This window comes from Patella vulgata, chromosome 4 (assembly GCF_932274485.2).
Source record: "Patella vulgata chromosome 4, xgPatVulg1.2, whole genome shotgun sequence".
Classification (NCBI taxonomy): Eukaryota; Metazoa; Mollusca; class Gastropoda; family Patellidae; genus Patella; species Patella vulgata.
Window position 1 is genome coordinate 67,079,183 of NC_065882.2, and position 26,382 is coordinate 67,105,564.

At 38.0% G+C, this 26,382-nt stretch overlaps 1 long non-coding RNA gene across 1 annotated transcript; it reads right to left on the reverse strand.

Annotated features, from left to right (window-relative positions):
- Nucleotides 1–5,517: 5,517 nt before the first annotated feature.
- Nucleotides 5,518–25,015, reverse strand: LOC126817758 (uncharacterized). Its single transcript, XR_007679122.1, has 3 exons — nucleotides 24,905–25,015; nucleotides 7,249–7,337; nucleotides 5,518–6,092 (listed from the first exon to the last, which is right to left on the reverse strand). It is a non-coding gene; the product is annotated as an uncharacterized LOC126817758 (long non-coding RNA).
- Nucleotides 25,016–26,382: the final 1,367 nt, after the last annotated feature.

Here is a 26,382-nt window from a genome sequence, read left to right on the forward strand (position 1 = left end):
TTGTGACCTCTATAGGGTCCACAACCTTGATATACCATATTTTTACGCTATTTGAGAACGAACGGCGGCCATTTTGTCTGTCAATTTTGGGCCGATTTTTACGAAATTTGAAATCAGCCGTCCTTAGGGTTTAACGGTGATATAATAATACGGGTTTTTAAATCGGATAAAAATTATGACCTCTGTAGGGTCCACAAGCTAAAAACGCCATTTTTGTACAATCAGGGGCCATAATTCAGGAAGTTACATTCCGATATGCGCGAATATCGAAAGGAATCGAGATCTTTGGGTTATAAGCATACATTTCAAGTTTAAACCAAATCGGATAAAAAATGTGACCTCTACAGTGTTCACAAGCTAAAAGCGTGATTTTTCGTACAATCAGGGGCCATAATCCATGAAGTTACAGTCCGATACATGCCAATATCGAAAGGAACCAAGATCTTAGGGTGATAAACCTATATTTCAAGTTTCATTGAAATCGGATAAAAATTGTGACCTGTAGACTGTTCACAAACAATTGTGGACGGACGTCCGGACAGACGGACGGACAAGGGCGACGACAATATACGTCCACATGAAAATGTGGGCGTATAAAAATGCCATATTTTCTCTATGACCACCCCTCTCTAACAAAAGGGTCACAGAATACACAATTTTCACAAATTTAGGAATAATTCAATGTTTTCAACATCTCAAAGCTCAGAGGGATCATACAAATCTTTATTGCTATTCTTGTGCTGAAGCAAGATGTCTGGAACTTTACATCAATTTCCTGAAAAAATGAAGTCAAAAAAGTAATTATGACAGAGTTGACAACATAAAGGAGGCCTGAAAAGGAGCAAAATTAACATTTTACTGTTCTATAAGTAACATAAATGCAACAAATACCACACATCCTAGATTTTGATAAGAAAATAATGAACATTAATCTGACATTTACACATCTACCCCAGTTTTATATCAGGGTGTAGTCCCATTGGTTTGAAATTTCTCAGGGTTCTAAGTTTGTCTTTAAACAAAAAGGTTTCAAAATCCTTGAAATGTACAAAATAACCATTTATTGGCGAAAAATAACATTCCTAACCGTTATTCAACCACAAATTCCAATAACAGTCATTTAAATGTCAACACAGGTAAGTGATATGTAGCTACGTCCATACAATTGTGATACGGCTACTGGTTTACTTATTAGGAAAATTTGTCGCTTTTAGACAAGAGTTCTCAAAATGGCGTCGTTCGAAGATTGTGTAGAATTTTCATTGCAAAGGTGTTCTTTGTTTAAAGAAAATCTCATAAACTTGAAAAGAAACAGCGGCTGCCAGGCAGGAGACGCCCACATTTTGCAAGAGATGGATAGAGAACAAACTAAAAACAAACGGGATTTATTTGTACAATAAGGGGCAATAATCCAGAAAGTTATGTTTTGAAAAACGCCAATATCAACAGGGGCTGAGATTTTTGGGATATAAAGATATGTTTTAAGTTTCATCAGAATCGGATAAAAATTGTGACCTCTAGAGGGTCGACCACCTTCGTATTGCATAGTTTTACACAATTTGCGTACAATGAGTGGCCATTTTGTCGTGCAGTTTCATTTCGATTTTCCCGAAATTCGAAAAAATTGTGACCTCTAGAGAATCCGTAAGCTAAAAATGCCATTTTTCGAACAGTCAGGGGCCATAATCCAGGAAGTTAAGTTCGGGTATCCGCGATTATTCACACATTTTTTTTAAAATCAGATAAAAATTGTGACCTTTAGAGGGACCTCAAGCTAACAACGCGACTTTTCGTACAATCAGGGGCCAAAATTCTGGAAGTTACTATCCGATATGCGCGAATATCGAAAGGAACCAAGATCATTGGGTTATAAACTTACACTTCAAGTTTTATCAAAATCAAAAGAAAGTTGTGACCTCTAGAGGGTCCACAACATTGATATACCATATTTTTACGCTATTTGACTACGTGGCGTGGCCATTTGGGTGTAATGGTGATATATTTAAACGTTCTTTTTAAATCGGATAAGAATTATGACCGCTATGGGATAAACAAGCTAAAAACGCGATTTTTCGTACAACCAGAGGCCATAATTCAGGAAGTTACGGTCCGATATGCGCGGATATCGCAAGGAACTGAGATCTTTGGGTTATAAACTTACATTTCAAGTTTCAACAACATCGGATAAATATTGTGACCTCTATAGGGTCCACAACTTTGATATACAATATTTTTACGCTATTTGAGAACGATGGGCGGCCATTTTGTCAATCAGTTGTGGTCCGATTTTCACGAAATTCGAACTCAGCCATCCTTAGGGTATAACGGTGATATACTAAAATCAGATAAAAATTACGACCTCTATAGGGTCCACAACCTTGATATACCATATTTTTTACGCTATTTGAGAACGATGGGCGGCCATTTTGTTTGTCAGTCAGTTTTGGTCCGATTTTCACGAAATTCGAACTCAGCCATCCTTACGGTGTAACGGTGATATACTAAAATGTTTTTTTTTAAATCGGATAAAAATTATGACCTCTATACGGTCCACAAGCTAAAAATGCGATTTTTCGTACAGTCAAGGGCCATAATTCGGGAAGTTATGGTCCAATATGCGCGAATATGGAAAGGAATCGAGATTTGTAGTTTATAAACATATATTTCAAGTTTAAACCAAATCGGATAAAAATTGTGACCTCTACCAGTGTTCACAAGCTAAAAACGTGATTGTTCGTACAATCAAGGGCCATAATCCATGAAGTTACTGTGCGATACATGCCAATATCGAACGGAAACGAGATCTTAGGGTGATAAACCTACATGTCAAGTTTCTTTGAAATCGGATAAAAATTGTGACCTCTAGATTGTTCACAAACAATTGTAGACGGACGGACGGACATGAAAGTTTTGTATGATGTACACGGTTTGAGATAACACTCCATTTTTAATCTGGGAACTTGAAAGTAGTTCCAATAGCGGAATTCGTCATACAGCCGAGATTAGATGTAGGTGTGTCGACTGGTTGATTATCCATTAAATTTCGACAAGCGACCCAGACCCGCCGTACGTTAGAGACTACGTAAAAAAATTGTAAAACAACACATTTTATGAGAAAGGTGTCACGGTCGTGTGCTTTATCCATTATCGTCAGATGGTGGGATGGGTGGGCATTCTACGCTCGAGATAATTATATAGGCGTATGTGATATCACAATTAATGCTTTGCATTAATGAAATTTAATCACAATGTCATCGTATTATTTAATAATAAAAATTGACGTCAAACGGGGTGATGGATTTCTCTCTTTAAAAAGCTCAATGTGTGTGTATATATATATATACGCCAAACCCAGTATTTCTCAAAACATTTCAAGGCAGAGGGAGTGGGAGAGAATTGCCTCGGATCCCCCACCCCCTCCCCACAACCAAAGATAACTTATCTTAGGTGCCCCTCTTTGAAAAAAGTCATGGATCCGCCCCTTTTTCCATTAACGTTTTCACTTAAGTATACTACGCATGGCTGTCTTAGTAAATCTCGTTATTTAGTTTGCTGTTAAACTCTCGACCGCGAAACTTGAAAATGGCTACCTCGAATGACGGTATTGCGAATTTTAAAAATAATATTGGTTGACCCTCGCGGTCTCGTTGGATAACTAACAAAACAGTTATTAATATATTTTATGCATGACAACTTTTACATATTGTATTTACCATAAACAAATATTTATGAATCAATGCTTACTGAACTAACATGTAAAATGGCTTAATAAATCAATTTACATAAACAATAGTGTATTGATTTTATGTGGAGTGATAATAAATGTCGCACAGGTTATTTGATTTAATATCTAGATTCGATATCTTACATTTCCAATTACTTCATCATCTGTTACATTAAAATAATTATTGATTTGTTATCGTGATCTGACATTTAATAAAGTATTATTTAACTAAATAAATATGCACAAAGGTGGATTCATTCAAAAAATGAAATTAATTTCTCGGTAAGTAAATCTCTTGGGCAACTGAAAATATTGAACATCTCTATGATGTAAATATTTCAAAATTGTATTTGTTTATTGTTAATGTTTATGGATTTTCGCTTCGTCGGTTTTATAAATATAGGTGACGAGAAAAATCTATTTAAGGAATAATTCTTCGGAATTAAAGTTTTAATTTGCATAAAGGATGTTAACAGCCTACACCAAAAACAAAATTGAATCACTTGTCATGAGTAGGGATATGATTATGTCACTGGGGTGATCAAAATGTTTGTAGCAACTGGAATCGAGATGTTTTCAGTGTAATTGCATGCAGAAAAGAATAATAAAGCAACCCGAATGTAAGAAAATAAAGCAATTTATAAACGAATCATGATTTTTACTACAAGAACATTTTTCATATTATTTCGTAGGTGTTTTTTACATCAAATATGGTTTATATAGATTATTAAAAATTGAAATATAAAACCCTATTAATAACTGGCATGTTTGTTAAGGAGAAATAGCAGTGAAGTTATGATTGTGGGAGGATCTTCGCCACACGAAGCACTGCAGTTGTCGATATAAAGAATGGTGCCAGAATAATACAACAGTGCATTACAAACAATTATTACCGATATGCTGCCATCTACGAATTGCTAAAATCATGACAACTTAGTAGCATGGCCTCCACGGATACTATTTTCCGTTTCTTTATTTAGTTATTAAATATTTATTTTTGTTAGATCAATGATACATTGTTTTTTAAGTAAATATCACATAGAGTTCTATTATTTTCATTATTTATTTTCATAGCCCAGACACTGATGTTATAAGTACTGAACAATGATGGAAAACACCTTTACGACAAACTAATAGAAATTGTGCATAGAAATTGTGCACAAAGTGTAACATTTATCAAGCCGTGTCTTCCACGGTTGAGCCCAGTGGCAATGCTGCGTATCACAAGTTCTGGGAAGAGTACGCGTATATTCTCTCCTCCGCGACATTAACGTCAGCATTACAGCCATTTAATGACTTTATATTGATCGTAAATATTTGATATACAAAATAACATAATTCAACTATGTCGATATATATGAGTTTTAGGGTATTTTGTTTTTAATAAGTGGCATTACTCTGGGATATGGTGCATTGCAATGAACATGTATGATGTCTGGTGAAAAAAGACGCTATTACAAATGAGAAATATATACAAAATCAGAACAAAGGTACGGTCACAAGTCAGTAACCAGCATTGGACTTTTCCTCTGAAAGTCAAGTTCGGGGTCATCATCGTCATATGACATTGATGTTAGTGTATGGAAGGCGTGTATAGCCATCCTGTTTACACGATGTTCACGTTCAACACGTTTATCCGGCATACCACGGAAAAAGCTATCCAAGGCTGCTTCTTCTTCGAGTTCTTTTTTCTCAGTTTTAAGGTACTGTACAATCATAACTAACACACCAAAAGAATAAAACACAAGCACCGCAATAATGTACACAACGGCACCCCTGTCGGTCTCGTTGTGTTCAGAAGACGTAGAATTTGTATTATCTCCAGTTAATATTGCTGGAATAGTTTCACAATTTGGTCTTAAAGCTGTTAAAATTAATTGTCCTGATGTTGTATTATTCGTCATTGTCACTACCATCTATAATATTTTTACATTTTAATTAAACCGTTTCCGAGCAATACGCACACACGTGTATATTCACCAAGGGTTTTTCTGCTGATTAACAAAACACACATTGATTAAAAAAACAATTACCTTTCAGTTTCATCGGGAAACAAGACACATAATAAACATATTTCAAAGACTTATCACCTTAATCAATACAAATCCACGTCTGTAAACAAAAGTTACATTCAACATCCTTCCCGTAGGCTAATGTTCTGTGTAAAATTCATCAGGGCCGTCTATCTACATGCACTGTACATAATAGACATAACCGGTATAAACCCATGCAACGATTTGTGAACAATGACTCGAAGACTTAAATTTCAATGGTTAATTTTACAAAAATCTGATCGATACGACAGCATTGTCAATAGGCATCTTTTATTAGTCTTTCCGGAGTTGCTTCGTCGGCTTGGTAATTCATTCTGAAAAAAAATAATTTAACAATATTCAAGTGATTTGAAAACAATGCAATAAAATAAGAAGACTAATTCTAATCTAAATAAAAACTCGCTGGTAGATACAAATCGATAACATTGTAACATGTAAATGAACTTTCATTCTGTCATGTAAATCAATTGGGAATCACTACACATTACTAACGAAAAGATTAAGATAATGTCTGTAAGCACAGTTCACATTTCTTAATCCCAACAGTGCCCGGGGAAATTGTTTTTAAAAATACACACAGGCTTATCAGATTCTAATAACGACTACTAAAGGGGTTATATTATGTAAATCACTGTAACGTGATATTGGGATAAAATTTGATACAATTAATATGTATACTTCTCATCTATTAGACAATCTATTTTACCCGCAGTGTTATTAAAAATTTATATGCAAACTATCTTGTTATATGCAAACTGTTCTTTGTTTCTGGTGGTCTGTCTGAACAGATCATAGTCAGATCATGAACTAAATTAAACTCTGGTAGACATCATACTTAGATTCGCTTGAGAATAACATTAACTCTGTATCCTCACGTTAGGTGTGAAATATATGTATTATAATTCTCGGACAATTTAGTCGAACTGCCAAGGTATATATTTCACACCCTAGCCTGTCAAGGAAAGTATACTCGGAACTCGGAATGTCCTCAGTGTAATACAACAACATTCCTTCAATATGACCATATTAACCAATTTGATTAATATCCGATGCATATTTGTTTCGTTTTATATTCCAAATTTTATATGTAACCGGACGAAATTTTCCTTTACAATTGTATCGCGTTATTACTGTAAATAGCCAATGAAAGCACAACATTTCCAGTCACACCAAATTGTCATTCACTGATCTATTTATAAACTCGACAGAGTCTTGTCCGTAACAAACCAACGTAAGCCGTTTTGAATACATGTTAGACCATCCGTAATATAGAAAATCAGAATCATAAAGAATAAGCGAAATAAAGATATAACTTTAATTATATCGCACATTAACTTCAACGCAAAATCTGCACCAGAACCACTGCCCCAATTAGCTGTAAACAATCACGGTTGTAATGCACTAGATGGAGTATGTTTAAACCATACATCCCTTCCTCTGGTTTTTTTTTTTTGGGGGGGGGGCACATACCTTAAACTGTTACTTTTGCAGATAATTTGGCTGCTCGCTGCCAGTGGTTGGTCGCCACAGGATTGCTTTGTACCGAGTAGATTCGACTTCTGAAATCAAAGACCGAAATTGTCACTCCCTATTAGTAAACGTATCCTTACTCATTCTAGAAAACCTGATATGACTTCTCATTTCTTCTGGAAATTCACACAGCTAACAATTTTTGCTTCACTCCACAATATAAAACTATTACTATAAGTCACCATAACAAACCTCTCTTCTATAGTGATTAACTGACAATTGATGGAATAATTGTGTTAAGGTTTACTAGAGTCAACCATCCCAGAAGAGATAAAGTAAACGGGAAATTAAACTGCTTTCAACTATTGATTTTAGAAGATCTACATATGGTTGAAAATCAACTCACTAATCAACCCCTCTTCACGACAACTTTAAAAAAACACACTCACGGGACAAACGCGTTAAGTTGATATTAGATTCCACATTATAGGTTCAAGGAAAAGTCACTTCAATCAAATGTTTCCGCTGAAGAACAACAGCTGAACAAAATTAATACAAGAACATCCACTGGGTTCACCATAACGTCCGTAAAACCTCGTATTGTTAATCATGTCCATCGACAGGTATAAATAGATCTTGAATTCTGACATGTCTGCACCGATTAACACTGGTACTTTTGTATTAACCCAACTTAAGTGTAGTAGTGGCGGGTCGGTGCGCTTGACAGAATATGCTACCCTTTCGAAACACCGGACATTAAATTACCATGGCAACGCTAGTTATTTTGACGCGTTGCCCGGGTCAACCTAATATTACATTAATTTGTATGAATGGAATTTAAATTGAATGATTATACTAGGTTTTATTATTATTTCATAGTCCTCAATTAAATATAAATACACAATGTCTCGAGTATACCTTAAGAAAACGTTTGTCCCATTATAGCTTTTCAATAATGAGGCGTCATTTTACGATTTTATCAATAACTATATTGTTTGATTTATTGACAGTAATATAATAGAGACATAATTAAACTGATTCGATTACCGTGTAATATTATCACGCAATGAGATATGTGTTAATAATTTAATGCTTGAGATTCATAACGAACATTATTGTAATGTACCTACATGTTATATGGATGTCGAATAATTTATCGAGTATAATCGACACAGGGCCAGACTGGGGGTCGGAGGACCCTGATATATTTTTTGATATTTCTAGCCTATGCACAGCATACCCGTAGCTACACCCTTCCCCACGCCCCAACCAGCGGAAAAAATCGGCGCCCCGAATAGAGGGGGGGGGGGTACGTTATAATGACGATATATGATTGTCGGGCCGCACATAATGTATAATGAGATTGGTTGAGCGCCCAAAACGGCATGATTGGTGAGGTGCCTCATACCGGATGGCGCCCATAATGCCGAGATTGGTGAGTCGCCCACGACGAAATCTACCCAAAGAAAGTCAACTGGAGATTGTAGGAAATTTTCAGGTCTAATTCACAATGGAAATGAGATTGATTCAAGTCCGCACCAGGCGTGATAATCTTCTCATAAATTATTACAGGTACGCTAAAGTCGTATCCCTTCCTTCATATTTTTATAATGTTTATATCATAATATCGCAAATTCAGCCTCAAAATTGAAATTTTCCAAAATTTTCTGATGGGAGAGAACCCTAGACCCTTCTCCGAAGGAAGGTGCGTCCACGGCGCTTGGACCGTCAAGTGTAGGTACATCGGCGCCTCTATAAAACAGCAATTTTACTATTTGGATAGCATCTTGATAAAATAGCAGTTCTAAGACGGCGTTGGGCTGAGTATTAGTTATGGATATGTTATACTCACAAAACGGTTGCATAGTAAGCAGGGTGATGTGTGTAAATGGGGGAAGACATGCTTTATTTTTAAAATCCGTTTTGTCCCGAATCTGTTTCCTCTCTTCACTCATCGCTCGCGATTACAATGAAATCGTGGTCCTTTTTTGTAGATTTAAATTACTGTATGTCAAACATTTTCGCCTTCACTGTTTGTCTTTCTTATATTATATTGTTTTCAAGCAAATAAAACTTCTTTTGAGATCTGACGCGAGTATGGTAGATGTTTGTCTTCGCGGCAAATGTCGATAGTCCTATCCTTGAGAGAATCACAAGAGATGAGAACCATGGTTAAGTAACCAGGGATCCCTGTTAAGGCTAACTATACTATCTTAGCTTTCAGCGTCCTAACAACTGTAATCTCAGAGCGAGAAAGAACACGCAAACTAGGTCATTTCGAGACTAACATGTACAATTCTATTTCAATAATTCACTTGCGCTTAGGGGTCTGTAGCAGTGGGTGGAAACCCCAATATCCGACGAGAACCCGCGGGGTTGGGCGGGCGACCCGCCCCCCTCAATGAAAGGCCTTATGATCTGAAGCACCCTCTGGGCCACTCGGTAAAATATGAGGAAAAGGAAAGGAATTGCGTTGAACGTCTCACCAACATTTTGGTTTAGCTGCATTGCAACTGATATCGAATTTGGTGTGTTCATCAATGACGCGTTAGATGCCCTGGTATATTAAAGTCTTGTATGTCAGATCAATCTTGAGTTCTTTTATGGGTAATTAGTTCTCTGTTTTACCGTTTGTCTGGCTTAACAACTTGGAACTCTCATGTTCGCTGAAAAAGACGTGGAACAGGGATAAATGAGTCGATAGTCTTTTTACCCATAAACATCCTTGAAAAGAAAACCTTGATCTGTTTATAGCCAGGCGTGAGGTATTATACTTTTCCTTGACAATTATCAGACTTCATATTTTCTAGAATGCTATCGTGATCATAAATTATTAATCTTCTTGATCTCACAGTTGTATTTTTTCTCTGTATCAGCTTGTTTTTTTTATTCGTGGTATAATTTGAAAAGACACGAAAATATAACGCAACATACGTATTAGTATTATACGCAAAAATCCCTACTTCGTGCGGACATAGACGATGGAATTTGCGAACACATACAGAAAATTATGTCGTTTACTTACAATTCGACATAAAGATTAAAATGACCTCCTTGGTTTAACCAGGAATTGTTAAGTACAGAATAAACCCCAAACCATACATTTAGAAAAAACGCGTCTGAAAATATAATTGAATCCCTAGATTGAGGGTTATTCTATCTGTACGTAATTAACCCTCAAGAGCAAAGGAAATTGCCTCCATCGGTTTATATTATATATATTTGAATAAATGACGCAATATTCAAGGATTTACTTAGATTTGACGGATTATAAAGCCTAATGTAAGCAAGGGTTACCTTTAAATATAACTGACTGTCCTCAATAGCTGGAAAATTGTGTATTAAAATTCAGTGTTTCGTCATTATTCTATTAGTAGAGTGTAGCTAATACATGTACTGCATTTATGGTTATTAAGAGTTTTCTCTGAATTTAGCGTCCACTGAACACAAAATAAGTTATTGTTTTGGACTAATAGCAAACAAATGAATACCACACTTCAAGCAAAATAATCCCTGCGGACAAGTCAAATAGTCGGGGCAAGTTAATCTCAAAAGTAAGTGGAGTGTCCCCAAACAAATTTCAAAAGAAACCAATGCAGTTTGGTTCAATCAGCTTATATTAGCATCTTACTCAAATTCGGCCGAAGTCTGCCAAGGCGAAATGACGTAATTAACATAATTCAATATGGTGATCTCGAGGAAGTTTCTGACAGTGATATCTCGTAACCAGTGCGTTTCAGTGGTGGGACAATAAATATACTTTTATTAAAATCTTACAATACATAGTGGTAATAGAGGGGAAATGTCTCGAATATAACATGTTTGACCAAACCAATTTAAAAAAAATATTGGTAATAAAATGGCATAGACATTCTGAGAGAGAGAGAGAGAGAGAGGGGGGAAGCATTGGGGCAATGAAAGGACGAACCCGATCGTTATTCGGCGCAGCTTGACTCCGTTAACAGATCTTTTTTTTCCAATTTGGGGATGAGAGGACGAAACCTGTCGATACTCGACGTTCCTGAGTCCCCCCCCTCCCATTGCAATAACAAACTCATGAACGCGATAGAGGCTTTAGCTTTTAAATGATCTTTTTCAAATGTGTGATGAACCCTATCGATATTATTTGTTGCATGCCCTTAGCTTTTGGAGTTTTCCCCCACCCCCTTTTTCCGACAACATTGTAAACACGATAGAGGGTACAGTTATTAACTTCGGTTTTCTTTTTCAAATCTGGTGTAAATCATTGGAATCATGAAAGGGTGGACCCTATCGATATTCTGAACCCTGTGAGTGCGATAGCTGCTAGTTTCGACATAATATTTGATTTTAATTTGGTGTAATGCATTGGGGCCATGAGTTGACAAAACATCGATATTCAGCCATGGTGGCTCATTGAATAAGAAATTAAATGAAATGGGGTTTAACGTCCTACTGTTCTGCTCCATCGTGGTTCCACAAGGCAATGCACTGATCTCGTGACAGCCAATTCTTTTTTTTTTACAAATAATTGGCTTCGAACTGATATCCTCTTATAATCTCATATAACCTTTCGTCTTCCAAGGGATGCATCAGTGAGCTGAATATCGTATGTGCGGCTGTTATCGGACGGTACGGATAATCAACCGCCGCAAAGATCTCTGCGTTAAAATTATTTTTCAAATATGTTTATCCAGTTCTTTCACATGTAATGTTGGTGGATACCTGTCCCCAACATTGTCCTTTACGAAGTACTTGACTCCACTTTACCATGGGGACGCCAGTTACTTTTTATTTTTTTGGACTTTTATGCTTCGAGATCGGTGGTACTATATTTCCTTTAAATAACAACTACTTTTGTGAAAGGTCGAAGCTCCATAGCTATGCGCTTACAGACAGTTACATAGGTCGGAAACCAAACAGTGCCGGACTGGGCCCACCTGTCCACCTCATTAAAAAAAGTGGGCCTATATGCCTATAAAGGAAAAAGAAAAGAGAAAAAAAGGAGAGGAGAGGAAAGAAAAGAAAGAAGGAAGGAAAGTACAAAAAACAGGACAGGAGAAAGAAAAGATCGGGAAAAAATGACTGACAAATAACACAAACCAGCGGCTGCCAGGCAGGATACGCCCACATTTTCGAGAGAACAAGCTAAAAAGAAAGTGATTTTTCCTACAATCAAGGGCCATATTTCAGGAAATGACAATTCGATATGCGCAAATATCGAAAGGAACCGAGATCTTTGTGTTATAAACTTATATTTCAAATTTCAACAAAATAGGATAAAAATTGTGACCTCTATAGGGTCCTCAACCTTGATATACCATATTTTTACGCTATTTGAGAACGAACGGTGGCCATTTTGTCTGTCAGTTTTGGTCCGATTCTAACGAAATTCGAACTCAGCCGTCCTTATGGTTTAACGGTGATATAATAATTATGACCTCTATAGGGTCCACAAGCTAAACACGCGATTTTTCGTACAATAAAGGGGCCATAATTCAGGAATTTACGTTCCGATATGCGCGAATATCGAAAGGAAACGAGATATTTGGGTTATAAGCATACATTTCAAGTTTAAACCAAATCGGATAAAAATTGTGACCTCTACAGTGTTCACAAGCTAAAAACATGATTTTTTGTACAATCAAGGGCCATAATCCATGAAGTTACAGTCCGATACATGCCAATATCGAAAGGAAACGAGATCGTGGGTTGATAAACCTATATTTCAAGTTTCGTTGAAATCAGATAAAAATTGTGACCTCTAGATTGTTCACAAACAATTGTGGACGGACGGACAGGGGCGACAACAATATATGTCCACATGAAAATGTGAGCGTATAAAAAAGAAGCGTACTACAAGGAAAGAACTTTATGAGTTTGACCTCATTATACCGCGAACCGTGTAATTCATCTTTTAACCTCTACTTAGTTCGACAAGGAGTAGAGTCGCCTGTCCAACCTCGTGGGTTTTCTCCGGGTCCTCCGGTTTCCTCCCACTGCTAAAGACCCCTACGCGCAAGCGAATTATTGAAATAAAATTAAACCATATGTTAGTCCCGAAATGACCTAGTTTGTGTCGAGTGGACGTTAAACCCCATTTCTCTCTCTCTCTCTCTACTTAGTTCTTCATAAGTCATTATCGCCGAAATAATCGCCAAAAACTGAGAATAAAAGGTTTTTGTTTTTGACACTGAGGAGAATTCTCAAATTCATCTAATGATAGTGCTCTTAGGTCATTCTGTTATCTAATTGCATAAGGAAATCAAAAATTTGCCTTCTGCTTCTGCATTTGGCGCGCTCGTGACACGCCTTCGACGCGTACTTGTGTGGGCCTTGGTCAATGAGATGACAGGTGGGCCTTCGGCACCCCAGTCCGGCACTGAAACCACACAACATCACGGTCATTCGGGAGCGAACCCGAGACATGCTTGCTAGTGAGCCAGCGCCGTATTAAGCGACTTTGGCTTCCCGTCAGTCAAGAGATATTTCTAAAAAAAAAAAGGCAAATGGTTATAAGTATTTCGTTAGTTGCCGTTGGTAATCGAGACGTCTGAATGCTTAACAAAAGGTTGCTTGTATATTTGATGCCTGACATATGTTACATAACGCATTTACGCTACAAAACTATTTATGAATCAATACTTACTGAACGCACAAGTAAAATGGGATAAACAATAGACAATTGATTTTATTAGTAAAGTGACATTATGTACTAAAGTACGTTTTTCAAGATTAATTTAATATCAAGATTCAATATTTGCTAGTTCCAAATATGTCGAATTATTTATCAGAATAATTACAGATTTAATATCTAGATATTGTATACTGATAAGATATTAATTATGTAACATAATATATGATGACACCACTGCCTTCACCGCAGCAGCTTTCGGGAAGCCAAAGGCATGTCATGAAGCAATTTGCCCATCTCAAGGTAACGTGCTTGTTTTTGATAACAGACGCAATAACTGGGTGTAAAGTCGATGCTGGGCTCCGAATTCTACTTTTGACCTTGCAGTCTAATAATCTCAGACATGGTCAATTAAAAAAGCTCTGAACTGTACATGGTCTCGGTGCCAAGGGCAATGACCATCCTTAAAATCGATGCGCAATGCATGCATTTTGTAAAATGGCGACCATATTATACTCCCACAAAACATATGAGTGTATAAAAAGGAACAAGATATTGGAGTTTCTGGGATATGATGACCCTACTTACCCAGGCAGTGAATATAAAAGAGATCATTATTATCCATAATAATTTTCCACTAAATTATTTCAGTGGCACTTGGTATTGCTTGATATGACTAGCGGCCTAGTCGAAACGTTCAGTAATAAGCAGAAATTGAATTCTATATAATTGTGTGCAACAACTTTCTAAATACAATGAAATATCTGTTAACCAAGCTAAAAGCTTGAAAAGAAAGGTATAAATAGTAGCGACGAATAATTAATGTTCATTCCAATTAAAGCATACACTCTGCGTTCGACTAATAACTGTAAATTGAACCTTCGGCCAATAAATTCTACTTGCGCTTGACAGACAAAAAGTCTTTAATTTTAATAAAAGGTTTAACGGTATAGATCAATCACAAAAACACAAACATTCATTTCAGAGAAATCCTTAACATCAATATAGTTTGCTCTAACGCAATTGAAACACTTGTAATTACAGCATCAATAGCGATATATACTATTCAAAAAAAGTAGGGGATATTTGATTTTGGGGGCATAATACAAAAATATGCAAATGACTACGAAAAAAGTCACTATAGAACCTAACAGAAGAAACATTTCCAGTTACATGTGACGCCCAAACGCACCAATAGCTACCGCATGGAATGCAGGTGATGCTTGGGATCATCATGGGGGTCCAACCCAAGATTTGCACGACTCTGACTTTGAATGTTACAGTCATTGTGGCATTGAATTCCAGGGTGGAAACATCAGTTTAATTGTTTTAGTGACCAGAAAACAAATTTTGATATGCGTCGGCTTACCCAAAATGAAAGGTTACGTGCCCTTGGCATGCTACAGATCGGCACAACACAGGCGGTTGTGGCGCGGACGATCAATGTTTCTCAGTCTGTCATAAGCAGGCTATGGTCCAGATATCGTGATACACAATCTGTACAGGACAGACCACGCTCAGGTCGACAACTCAAGCCCAGGATCGATTTATTCGTACCTTGGCCTTGAGAAATCGTGTCATCACAGCAAATCAGATCAGCGCTCGTCTTCAAACAGACACTGGTGTGAGAGTGAGTGGCCAGACGATTCGGAATCGACTGCATAGGGGTCACCTTCGCGCCCGACGTCCTCGCGTGATCCCTTGTTTGAGAGATCATCACATTCAGGCAAGACGTCGTTGGTGTAGGGATCGTCAACACTGGGATAATCGACGCTGGAGCAATGTGATGTTTTCAGATGAGTCAAGGTTCACTGTTGATTTTTTGGACAGACGTAGGAGGGTGTGGCGTCGTCGAAACGAGCGCTTCCAAGACGTTAACGTCATCAGACATGATCGATTTGGGGGTGGTTCTGTTATGGTGTGGGGAGGCATCACTGTTGCTGGAAGAACGGCTTTACATGTTGTTGCAGGGCGTGTTACAGGCCAGTACTACCGGGACAACATCTTGGCAGTCCATGTTGTGCCGTTCGCACGACGTCATGGCCGCCGTTTCATCTTCCAGGATGACAACGCAAGATGTCACAGGGCCAGGATCGTTACAGGTTACCTCCAACAACAGAACATCACCACATTACCTTGGCCAGCACTGAGTCCCGACCTCTCCCCCATCGAGCATGTCTGGGACATGCTTGGACAGAGGTTACGTCAACGTCAACAACGTCCTGCCAATGTCCAAGAACTTGCTGCTGCGTTGCAACAGGAATGGGACAATCTGGACCAAAATGACCTTAGACGTCTCATTAGGAGTATGCCACGTCGGATCAATGCTTGTTTGGCAAACAGAGGAGGATTTACCCGTTACTGACTTGGTTGTGATGCTGTGGTAACTTTGCTGTTTGACCCCGGGTATCATTTTACCTTTATAATGGTCAGTCTGTGCCTTACTTAGTCTAACGATCATTTGGAATAAATCGATGAATGTGAACTTCATTTCATTTTGTCATTTGTTTCTTCGTCAGTTTCATTAGGTGACTTTAATAACACTTAAAAATCAAATATCCCCTACTTTTTTTGAATAGTATAGTTTGATTCTTGATATATTGAATTGCTTCATACATGTTTTTACTTAATAAAACTACACACAAGCCTAGACAAGACGTGTGTATTTCACCGCATTCACATCCTTCTTTGGTTTTGATTCAAAACATGCTGGCTTAAAGCAGATAAATGTCTATGGTGTATATTTATCATTGTATTTACTTATTCCTTGTAAACTGCAATTGGGGGGGGGGGCAAATTGTTAGCACGCGCTGTATCATAAGGTCTGTTAGTGCGTCAACTGGCGTGGTTTCGATTCCCCGGTTGTACGTGACAAGGAGTAGGGTCGCCTGTCCAACCTCGTGGGTTTTCTCTGGGTCCTAAGGTTTCCTCCCACTGCTAAAGACCCCTACGCGCAAGCCAATTATTATAAATAAAATTGAACCATATGTTAGTCACGAAATGACCTAGTTGTTGTCGAGTGAACGTTAAACCCCATATCTCTCTCTCACTCTGCAATTCGATCTAGACTTATCCTATCATATTTAGATCTAAAACAAGTACGGGTTCACGTGGTCTGGTGTCTGGATTTACTAGGATTTTTCAAACCTAGTCCAAGCTTGATTGTCTTAAAAACGTGATGAAACCAAAATAACAAAAATATTTAATCAAACAGGTCTATGGATAAAATGTTCTTTTTAAAACAGGTAGCGAAAGTAAAATCAGGTCATACGACCTGTACAACGACAGCAATAAAAACAAAGCTAACGTAGATAATTGCGATTTGAAGCTTCAATATCTAAAAGGGGGTGGGATGGGGAAGATTTGGCGCAACGGCTGGAGACTCGAATTGTGTCCTTGAAAAGACACATCGTTCCTATCATAGCCCGGTGTGCATGGAAAATACGCCCACTTAGCAGCCATGTCTAGACAGCAGCCTATTGGATGTTGACAACATTTGATTAGGGATGCCTTCAACAAATCTTATGTCATGTTTACATGCTTGTTAAAGCCTGGTCGAAACCATAATGGCAAAGCTGGTGATATAAAGCGGATGCGTTACACTAATAGATCCCCCCCCCCCCCTCCTCCTTCACGACAGAATTTAAACATGGCCACAAGGTTTTTGGAAAAGCGGGCGTAAATACGAAACACTGACTATCAATAGTATTTCGTTCTTTCAGGACCCCAAACTTGAAATTAAATTGTTAACAATTGTAGTCTCTATCGTGTTTAGGACAAATTGCAACCCCGGAATGAAAGGTCGTAGCACGCTGAATACCAATAGGGTGCATCCTCTTATACTTCCCCGAACTTGAAAAAAATCCGTTAAAAACTATAGTGTTCCCAATCTTTTCGGCAAATGGGGCATAACTCTGGTGCGGAAGGTTGCGGATCGTTGAATAACGGTAGGGTTCGTCCTCTCGTGACTAATCACTGTAAGATGTATAGTGTGTAGAACTGATCTTTGAGTATTGACATACTGGTTTCTGTGTTAGAATATCCTTAAATCAAGTAGAATAAGTTAATTGTGGTGGTTACTATTCATGGTAACTAGTGAGAAATATACGTGTTGTCAGTAGTCGCTTAATCCTGCCAGTACTTGCACCGTACGTCAGTATTCCTATAAATAGTCAGTAATAATCATAAGGTGAGTATTTAAGTTAATTGGTAAGTGTACCAGTATGTATAAATAACGTGAGCTAGACAAACGTAAGTTAATCCGAACATATCACTTGTAAGGCGCGTGCGGGAGAAATTGGCAAGTATCACTGGCATTATGGTGAAACGTTGATATATTTAAACGTTTTGTTAAATCGGATAAAAATTGTGACTGTGACTTCTAAAAGGCCCACAAACTAAACACGCGATTTTTCGTACAACCAGGGACCATAATCCAGAAGTTACTGTCCGATATACGCGAATATCGAAAGGAACCGAGATCGTTGAGGTGTAAACATATGTTAAATTTCATCAAAATCGGATAAAACTTTGAAAATGATGTCAATAAGAAAATACTTCAAATGTTCCATTATTACTTTTACACCAAAGCCACTTTTGGTACAAATTACTGTCGGAAACGCCTGTCTATCCTCCTCCATACACATTATCGTGCATCTGTCACCACCTCTACAACAATTTGTTTACAGCTTTGCACAAGGAATTGTAACCCTATTAACTGAGAGTTATCAATTTTCTGATTACCATGTATTAATTTATGATTTTTAATATTTTTATCTCTGAATTTGTAAATTGATACTCAATGACTTTTAAGATCCATCATTCAACTTCAGTTGTATATATACTATTCAAAAAAAGTAGGGGATATTTGATTTTTAAGTGTTATTAAAGTCACCTAATGAAACTGACGAAGAAACAAATGACAAAATGAAATGAAGTTCACATTCATCGATTTATTCCAAATGATCGTTAGACTAAGTAAGGCACAGACTGACCATTATAAGGGTAAAATGATACCCGGGGTCAAACAGCAAAGTTACCACAGCACCACAACCAAGTCAGTAACGGGTAAATCCTCCTCTGTTTGCCAAACAAGCATTGATCCGACGTGGCATACTCCTAATGAGACGTCTAAGGTCATTTTGGTCCAGATTGTCCCATTCCTGTTGCAACGCAGCAGCAAGTTCTTGGACATTGGCAGGACGTTGTTGACGTTGACGTAACCTCTGTCCAAGCATGTCCCAGACATGCTCGATGGGGGATAGGTCGGGACTCAGTGCTGGCCAAGGTAATGTGGTGATGTTCTGTTGTTGGAGGTAACCTGTAACGATCCTGGCCCTGTGACATCTTGCGTTGTCATCCTGGAAGATGAAACGGCGGCCATGACGTCGTGCGAACGGCACAACATGGACTGGCAAGATGTTGTCCCGGTAGTACTGGCTTGTAACACGCCCTGCAACAACATATAAAGCCGTTCTTCCAGCAACAGTGATGCCTCCCCACACCATAACAGAACCACCCCCAAATCGATCATGTCTGATGACGTTAACGTCTTGGAAGCGCTCGTTTCGACGACGCCACACCCTCCTACGTCTGTCCAAAAAATCAACAGTGAACCTTGACTCACTGAAAACATCACATTGCTCCAGCGTCGATTATTCCAGTGTTGACGATCCCTACACCAACGACGTCTTGCCTGAATGTGATGATCTCTCAAACAAGGGATCACGCGAGGACGTCGGGCGCGAAGGTGACCCCTATGCAGTCGATTCCGAATCGTCTGGCCACTCACTCTCACACCAGTGTCTGTTTGAAGACGAGCGCTGATCTGATTTGCTGTGATGACACGATTTCTCAAGGCCAAGGTACGGATAAATCGATCCTGGGCTTGAGTTGTCGCCCTTGGTCGACCTGAGCGTGGTCTGTCCTGTACAGATTGTGTATCACGGTATCTGGACCATAGCCTGCTTATGACAGACTGAGAAACATTCATCGTCCGCGCCACAACCGCCTGTGTTGTGCCGATCTGTAGCATGCCAAGGGCACGTAACCTTTCATTTTGGGTAAGCCGACGCATATCAAAATTTGTTTTCTGGTCACTAAAACAATTAAACTGATGTTTCCACCCTGGAATTCAATGCCACAATGACTGTAACATTCAAAGTCAGAGTCGTGCAAATCTTGGGTTGGACCCCCATGATGATCCCAAGCATCACCTGCATTCCATGCGGTAGCTATTGGTGCGTTTGGGCGTCACATGTAACTTGAAATGTTTCTTCTGTTAGGTTCTATAGTGACTTTTTTCGTAGTCATTTGCATATTTTAGTATTATGCCCCCAAAATCAAATATCCCCTACTTTTTTTGAATAGTATATATTAACATTAATTTTATTTCCATGTGTCATTGTATTCTGGGTATTTTGTTGAAAAAATATGAGAATTAAAACATTGTCTGTCATTGCTTGATAACGTACGTTAGGGGCGTAGAGTGCCTGCTTTGGGAGAAGCTCTCTTGCCAGTGCATCATTGTAAGTTGTGCCGTGACGGTTGTCTTAAATTTCCTCTCTCTTACACAAAACTCAATTCAAAGGTGACACATAATAATTTGCGATGTTGAGTTGGTACACAAAAGGTTGGGAACCGCTGCCCTAGAGAGTCCACAACCATGGTATTGCATACTATAATACTATATGCGTACGCGGAGTGGCCATTTTATCGGTCAGTTTCGAACTCAACCGTAATTATGGTGTAACGGTGATATATTTAACCGTTTTATAGGCCCCCATTTTCATGTGGACCTATATTGTCGTCGAATGTTGTGAAAATCGGACCGAAACTGCCGAACATAATGGCCGCTCCCTGTACGCAAATAGTGTTAAAGGCAAACTATGTAATACCAATGTTTTGAACCCCCTAGAGATCACAATTTTGATCCAATGAACCTTCAAGTATATGTTTATATCCCAAAGATCTCGGCTACTTTCGATATTCGCTTATATCGGACTACCTTCCTCTATTATGGCCCGTAATTTTACGAAAGATTCCCAATTTTAGCTTGTGGACCCTCTACAGGTCACAATTTCTATTTTATCCGATTGTAAAAGTCGTTTTAATATCACATATAATGATGGCTCAGTTCAAATTTCGTCAAAATTGTTTAGATCAGGGGCCATACATCAAAAGGAATCGAAATCTATGCGATATGACCATATATTGTAAGTTTCAACAAAATCAGACAAAATTGTGACCTCTACTTTTACTCTATTTGCGTACAAGGAGCGGCAATTTTATCGGGCAATTTCGGTCTGAGTTTTACGAAATTCGAACTCAACCGTCATTAGGTTGTAACACTGATATATTTAAACGCAAATTGGATAAAACAAAATTGTGACCTCTACAGAGTCTAAAAGCTAAAAACGCCATTTATCGGACAATGGGGACCAATAATCCAGGAAGTTACGATCCGATATGCGCGAATATCGAAAGGAACCGAGATCTTTGGGTTGTTCACATACTTTTTATGTTTCATCAAAATCGGATAAAAATTGTGACCTCGAGGGAGTCCACAAGCTAAAAACATGATTTTCCGTGCTATCCGGGGCCATAATCTACATGGTTACGTCCGATACATGACCCGTCAGAACGGGTGAAAATTGTGACCTAAGTAGAGTCCACAAACAAGTTGTGGACGGACGGGCAGGGGCGACGAGAATATACATCTACATGTACTGAAATATCTAACATCAGTAGAAGTTCTTTCGAAAACTTAAAAGAGTTCATAGTTATGGTGGTGGGCGGGGATTAGACATACAATAGTTGTTAGACAGTGTATAATTTTGCTTCAAAATGCTCTGTAAGTAGACGCTAGAAGTTACCCAGATGTCAAGGTCTAGAGTGAATAAGCCAAAGGAAATAGAACAGTGTAATCCAGTTTATTGAGTCAATGCCGACTGCTATACACGAGCACTTGCCTCTGTACCACAGACATGATATCCGGTTCAAATAATAGGATTATTGAATTTTGGATTATAGATTTCTGTCAGTCTTACACTACAAAATTCGATACATCGATAGTCTATTGTAGCAACGCTTCATTCGAACACATATTCAATTAATATTTCAACCACCAGATAGGCCGCAGGATATCCGAATTAAAAGTACCAGTTTATTTTGAATGGAATGAACTGTATGTCTCTACATGACAGAAGATTGTCAATTACAATATTTTTCAGTATAATGTGTCAATGCATAGAACAACTGGAGTCTTTTCAAGTTGTACAAGTTCACTAACGGTGTAAATAACCACACGCGGTTTCCTTAATTGCCTAGATCCCAATTTACTCGACCGTATGAATAGTAAACAACTGTGGGGAAATTGTCTGGAAGAATAATGTTGTGCCCGTTGGTTGCAGTTTCTTCTATTTGATGGTTGGAAAACAATGCTGTGTATGTCTAGTATACGTTTGTAAATGACAAAACATAAAGTGGGGAAGGTACTATCTGGCTTTGTACCTATTGAACGACGTTTTGCGCAATGGGGCTGCTGGCCATGTCGACATATTTCATCATTCTTTGGAAAGCGTTGGCTACCCAGAGTATTCGCGTTAATTAACCCAGAGCGAAGCCGTGAAAGAATAGCTAATATGGCTTGACTAAGGCCCAAGCTGAACCTTCGACTTAAAGAAGGCTAGCCGACAACAAAATAGCATCCACAGTCTTTGGCATTGACAATCAGACTTATTGGTCAATTTAAATCACCGTTGATGTTGTTATCTTACCGTGAACAGATGGCCGGGCTTCGGATGTCCAATATTTAAGACAAAATCAAAATTTTAAAATTGGTCCACGAATCGCGTGCCAGAATGCTTTGACTCGATGAAAGAAGCTAAATATATCCCACAGGACAACACTGCGGCGTAGACTTGAATAACTATGCGCCAAAGAATACCATTCAATTTGGACTCTCGCGTATTTCGCCGAACATAAATAATTAGAAAAAACAGTAAAACAGAAAAGATTGAATATAAATCAGTTTATATACAATCATATAACATTATTATATGCGTTGCTACCCATTTGTGTCCATTTCTAGTTGCCAAAGAATAGAAAATTTAGCACCTCATTATTTGCAAGGCGAATAGAAACGGACTTTACTGCCCCTTGAAATGCCTTTTATCAGTGTTTCTTGTAATGCGATTACTAGCATCAAACCATTCATGTTATTGATCTGTGTAGTACAATTCTTAATGCTTTGATATATTGATTAACTAATTGCACTTCGGTCGGTGTATTGGGGTTGGTGTTGAGACATTAATAGTTGGAGCATTCCTAATACTTTATAGGCAAGCGGTTGCCAAAAAAAGCGATTTTTCGTACAATCAGATGCTATAATGTTACGGTCCGACATGCGACAATATCAAAAGGAACCAAGATCTTTGGAATATTACCATATATTTTAAGATTCCTATAAATTGTATAAAACTTTCTGACCTCTAGAGGGTCGAAAAACAAAATGTAGACATCCGGACAGACAGGGGCGACGACAATACCGTATACTAAGAACAATTAAGATCCATATTGTAGGATCTTCAAATAACGAGGTGTATGGGCATAGCAGGCAATTCCAATACTATACCTTGAAGGCCCATTAAAACCAAAGCATTGGATTAATTAGAGCAAGCTATATTAAGTATATTTCGTTAAACTCTTTTAAACCTTCTTAAAATTTCCAAATAATCTAATTAAAACCTCCCGATGTAACTGTTGTATCAAGCCAATAGAGAATTCCCCTAAGCTCTAGAGAGAGAGAGAGAGAAATGGGGTTTAACGTCCACTCGACGCAAACTAGGTCATTTCGGGACTAACATGGTTTAATTTTATTTCATTAATTCGCTGGCGCGTAGGGGGAGGAAACCGGAGGACCCGGAGAAAACCCTACTCCTTGTCACGTACAACCGGGGAATCGAAACCACGCCAATTGACTCAATGACAGATTTTATGATACAGCGCGCACACGCTAACCATTCAGCCATCCACCCACCCCACTTTATATTTTCGTTGGTCTAAATGCAAACAGCGGCTCTTTTGCTGCCGTGAATGTATGACTCGTTAGAAGATAACTGCAAATGCATGTCTTTCGATTATATCGCCTATTCTGCGAAGTCATTAATATAGACACCCAGGCAATAAACTGTAAACCCATTTACATAAGACAGAACTCCGCCATAGACTTGATGGCAATAACTTGTAGCCCATTCATTTAAGCTTGCGTGATTTCAGAAAACGCTCTTGAGTGAAACACACCGATAATTTAAACATGATTTCTACATAGAATTTTATTACAACAACTACTGCAGTATACCTATTTCTATTTTCATATAAATTGCTTAATTGAAGTGAACAAGCATTTTAAATTCCTTACTTCTGACAAGTTAATTATTGAAGTATTTCAGTCATCGAGGAAAAGGTCTGCTAATTGAAAATAAATAGTTTTTTGTGAGATTTATATGGATGTTTCCCACTGTATAACTCATTTATGCTTGGTCGATCTTCCTTACAAGAGCTACAGCTATCTGATTGTGGGTTCAAAAACGCCAGGTGCGTTTCCTATCAATTATGTCCCCTGTCTCCACCATAACGAGTTGCAGCAGTAAGACAGCTGTCACTTTCTTTATGGGTTCTTTGGGGGACATATTTATATGTATGTTTGAATACTTTCTAATTCTGATACGAGAGGGTGTTCAAATCGATCACATGATAACAAAACAATCTTGTTATATATGGTTACCCGTCACAAGGCTAATACTAGCAGAAGGGAAAGTGTGTTCCTGTGTTGCATTAGCCGTGCACCTAAAAAGATATATTAAATTTTATATAGTCTCAAAATGACCCATGTTAAGTGTTGCCGATGTGTTAAACGGCGTTTAATTTAAGTCTACAGAAATAAAAATAGCATACAATTCACTAGTAGAAGATACAAATTAGGGTAATAATTTACAGCATGTAATATATTATTAAATATTAATTTTGAAGCATTGTACTCACATTACTTAAGATCGACATCTTGTTCTGCTATCAGTTTCCCATCTGTGGTTTTTGTATCAACAATTACATTAAGCGAACATAACGTCATCTAGGTTTAAAAATCAATACCGCTCCTGATAGCTAGCAAACTACACCGAACTTTTCTATATACAACAGAACACCCTTTCACTCTTTATAAACGGGATGAATGATTATTCCTCTTATAAATGACATCTTTATCATTTCAGAAGAAAAAAAAGGTAGATGCCAACGAGAATGTACCTAGTTACAGGTTAATGACTTTGTCCTTATCCATGCACAGTCTTCATTTAATATTCATTTGCACAAGACTATCTGTAACACTACTGCTACCAATGGTGACATTAAGTAGACTTTCCCATCAATAAAACGTCCATGATTTTTGTACAATTTATTGTGCCATTAAGTTATAATTAGCAGAATAGCTGTTGTTTTCGTTTTATACAGGTTTCACACGCATTACCAATAAGTGGTTTAATGGTTACGTACAAAGAGAATCATAATTAAGGAAGGCATAAAATTAACAGAGCATCACTATACGCCTTGGTCAAGGCACATGAATAGAAGATAGAATTCGTGATTTAGTGTACAATTGTCGATTGTATGGCATAAGCGAACATAGTGCATATTTTCAAACGTGATGGATTACTACTAGTTTAATAAGAGATCATAATTTGAATTACATGTATTACAAATGACATTACACGCTTTAAAGTCTGAATACATCCAGTCTGAAGAAATATTTCTACTTACTTTCATCATATATAGCTAGCTCCCGTTTAACCTATAAAAACACAACGCTTGATAATGATTAATCTTTTGTATTTTTAAGTGATTACCATCTTGTAGCCCTACACTATTTAAGCCCCCGTCAGACCAAAGCTCGAGGTGGTTCAGATCTAAAATGTTTGGCGATCCAAGGAGACTCATAATTTCTACACTTACTTTCATCATATATAGCTAGCTCTCGTTTAAACTATAAAAACACAACGCTTGATAATGATTAATGTTTATATTTTTAAGTGATTACCATCCTGTAGCCCTACACTATTTAAGCCCCCGTCAGACCAAAGCTCGAGGTGGTTCAGATCTAAAATGTTTGGCGATCCAAGGAGACTCATAATTTCTACACTTACTTTCATCATATATAGCTAGCTCTCGTTTAAACTATAAAAACACAACGCTTGATAATGATTAATGTTTATATTTTTAAGTGATTACCATCTTGTAGCCTTACACTATTTAAGCCCCCGTCAGACCAAAGCTCGATGTGGTTCGGATCATAATTTCTAGCAGATCGCGTATAATTTGATGAAAATACTTAAACCAGTCTCCGGGACCCACAGACTCAGTAACCACACGATGTCGATACGATCAAACAAGACCCCAATACGCTCTCAACACTATCCAAGAAGACCGAACGGCGATCCCGATGCGATGAAACAAGATACGGAAATGTT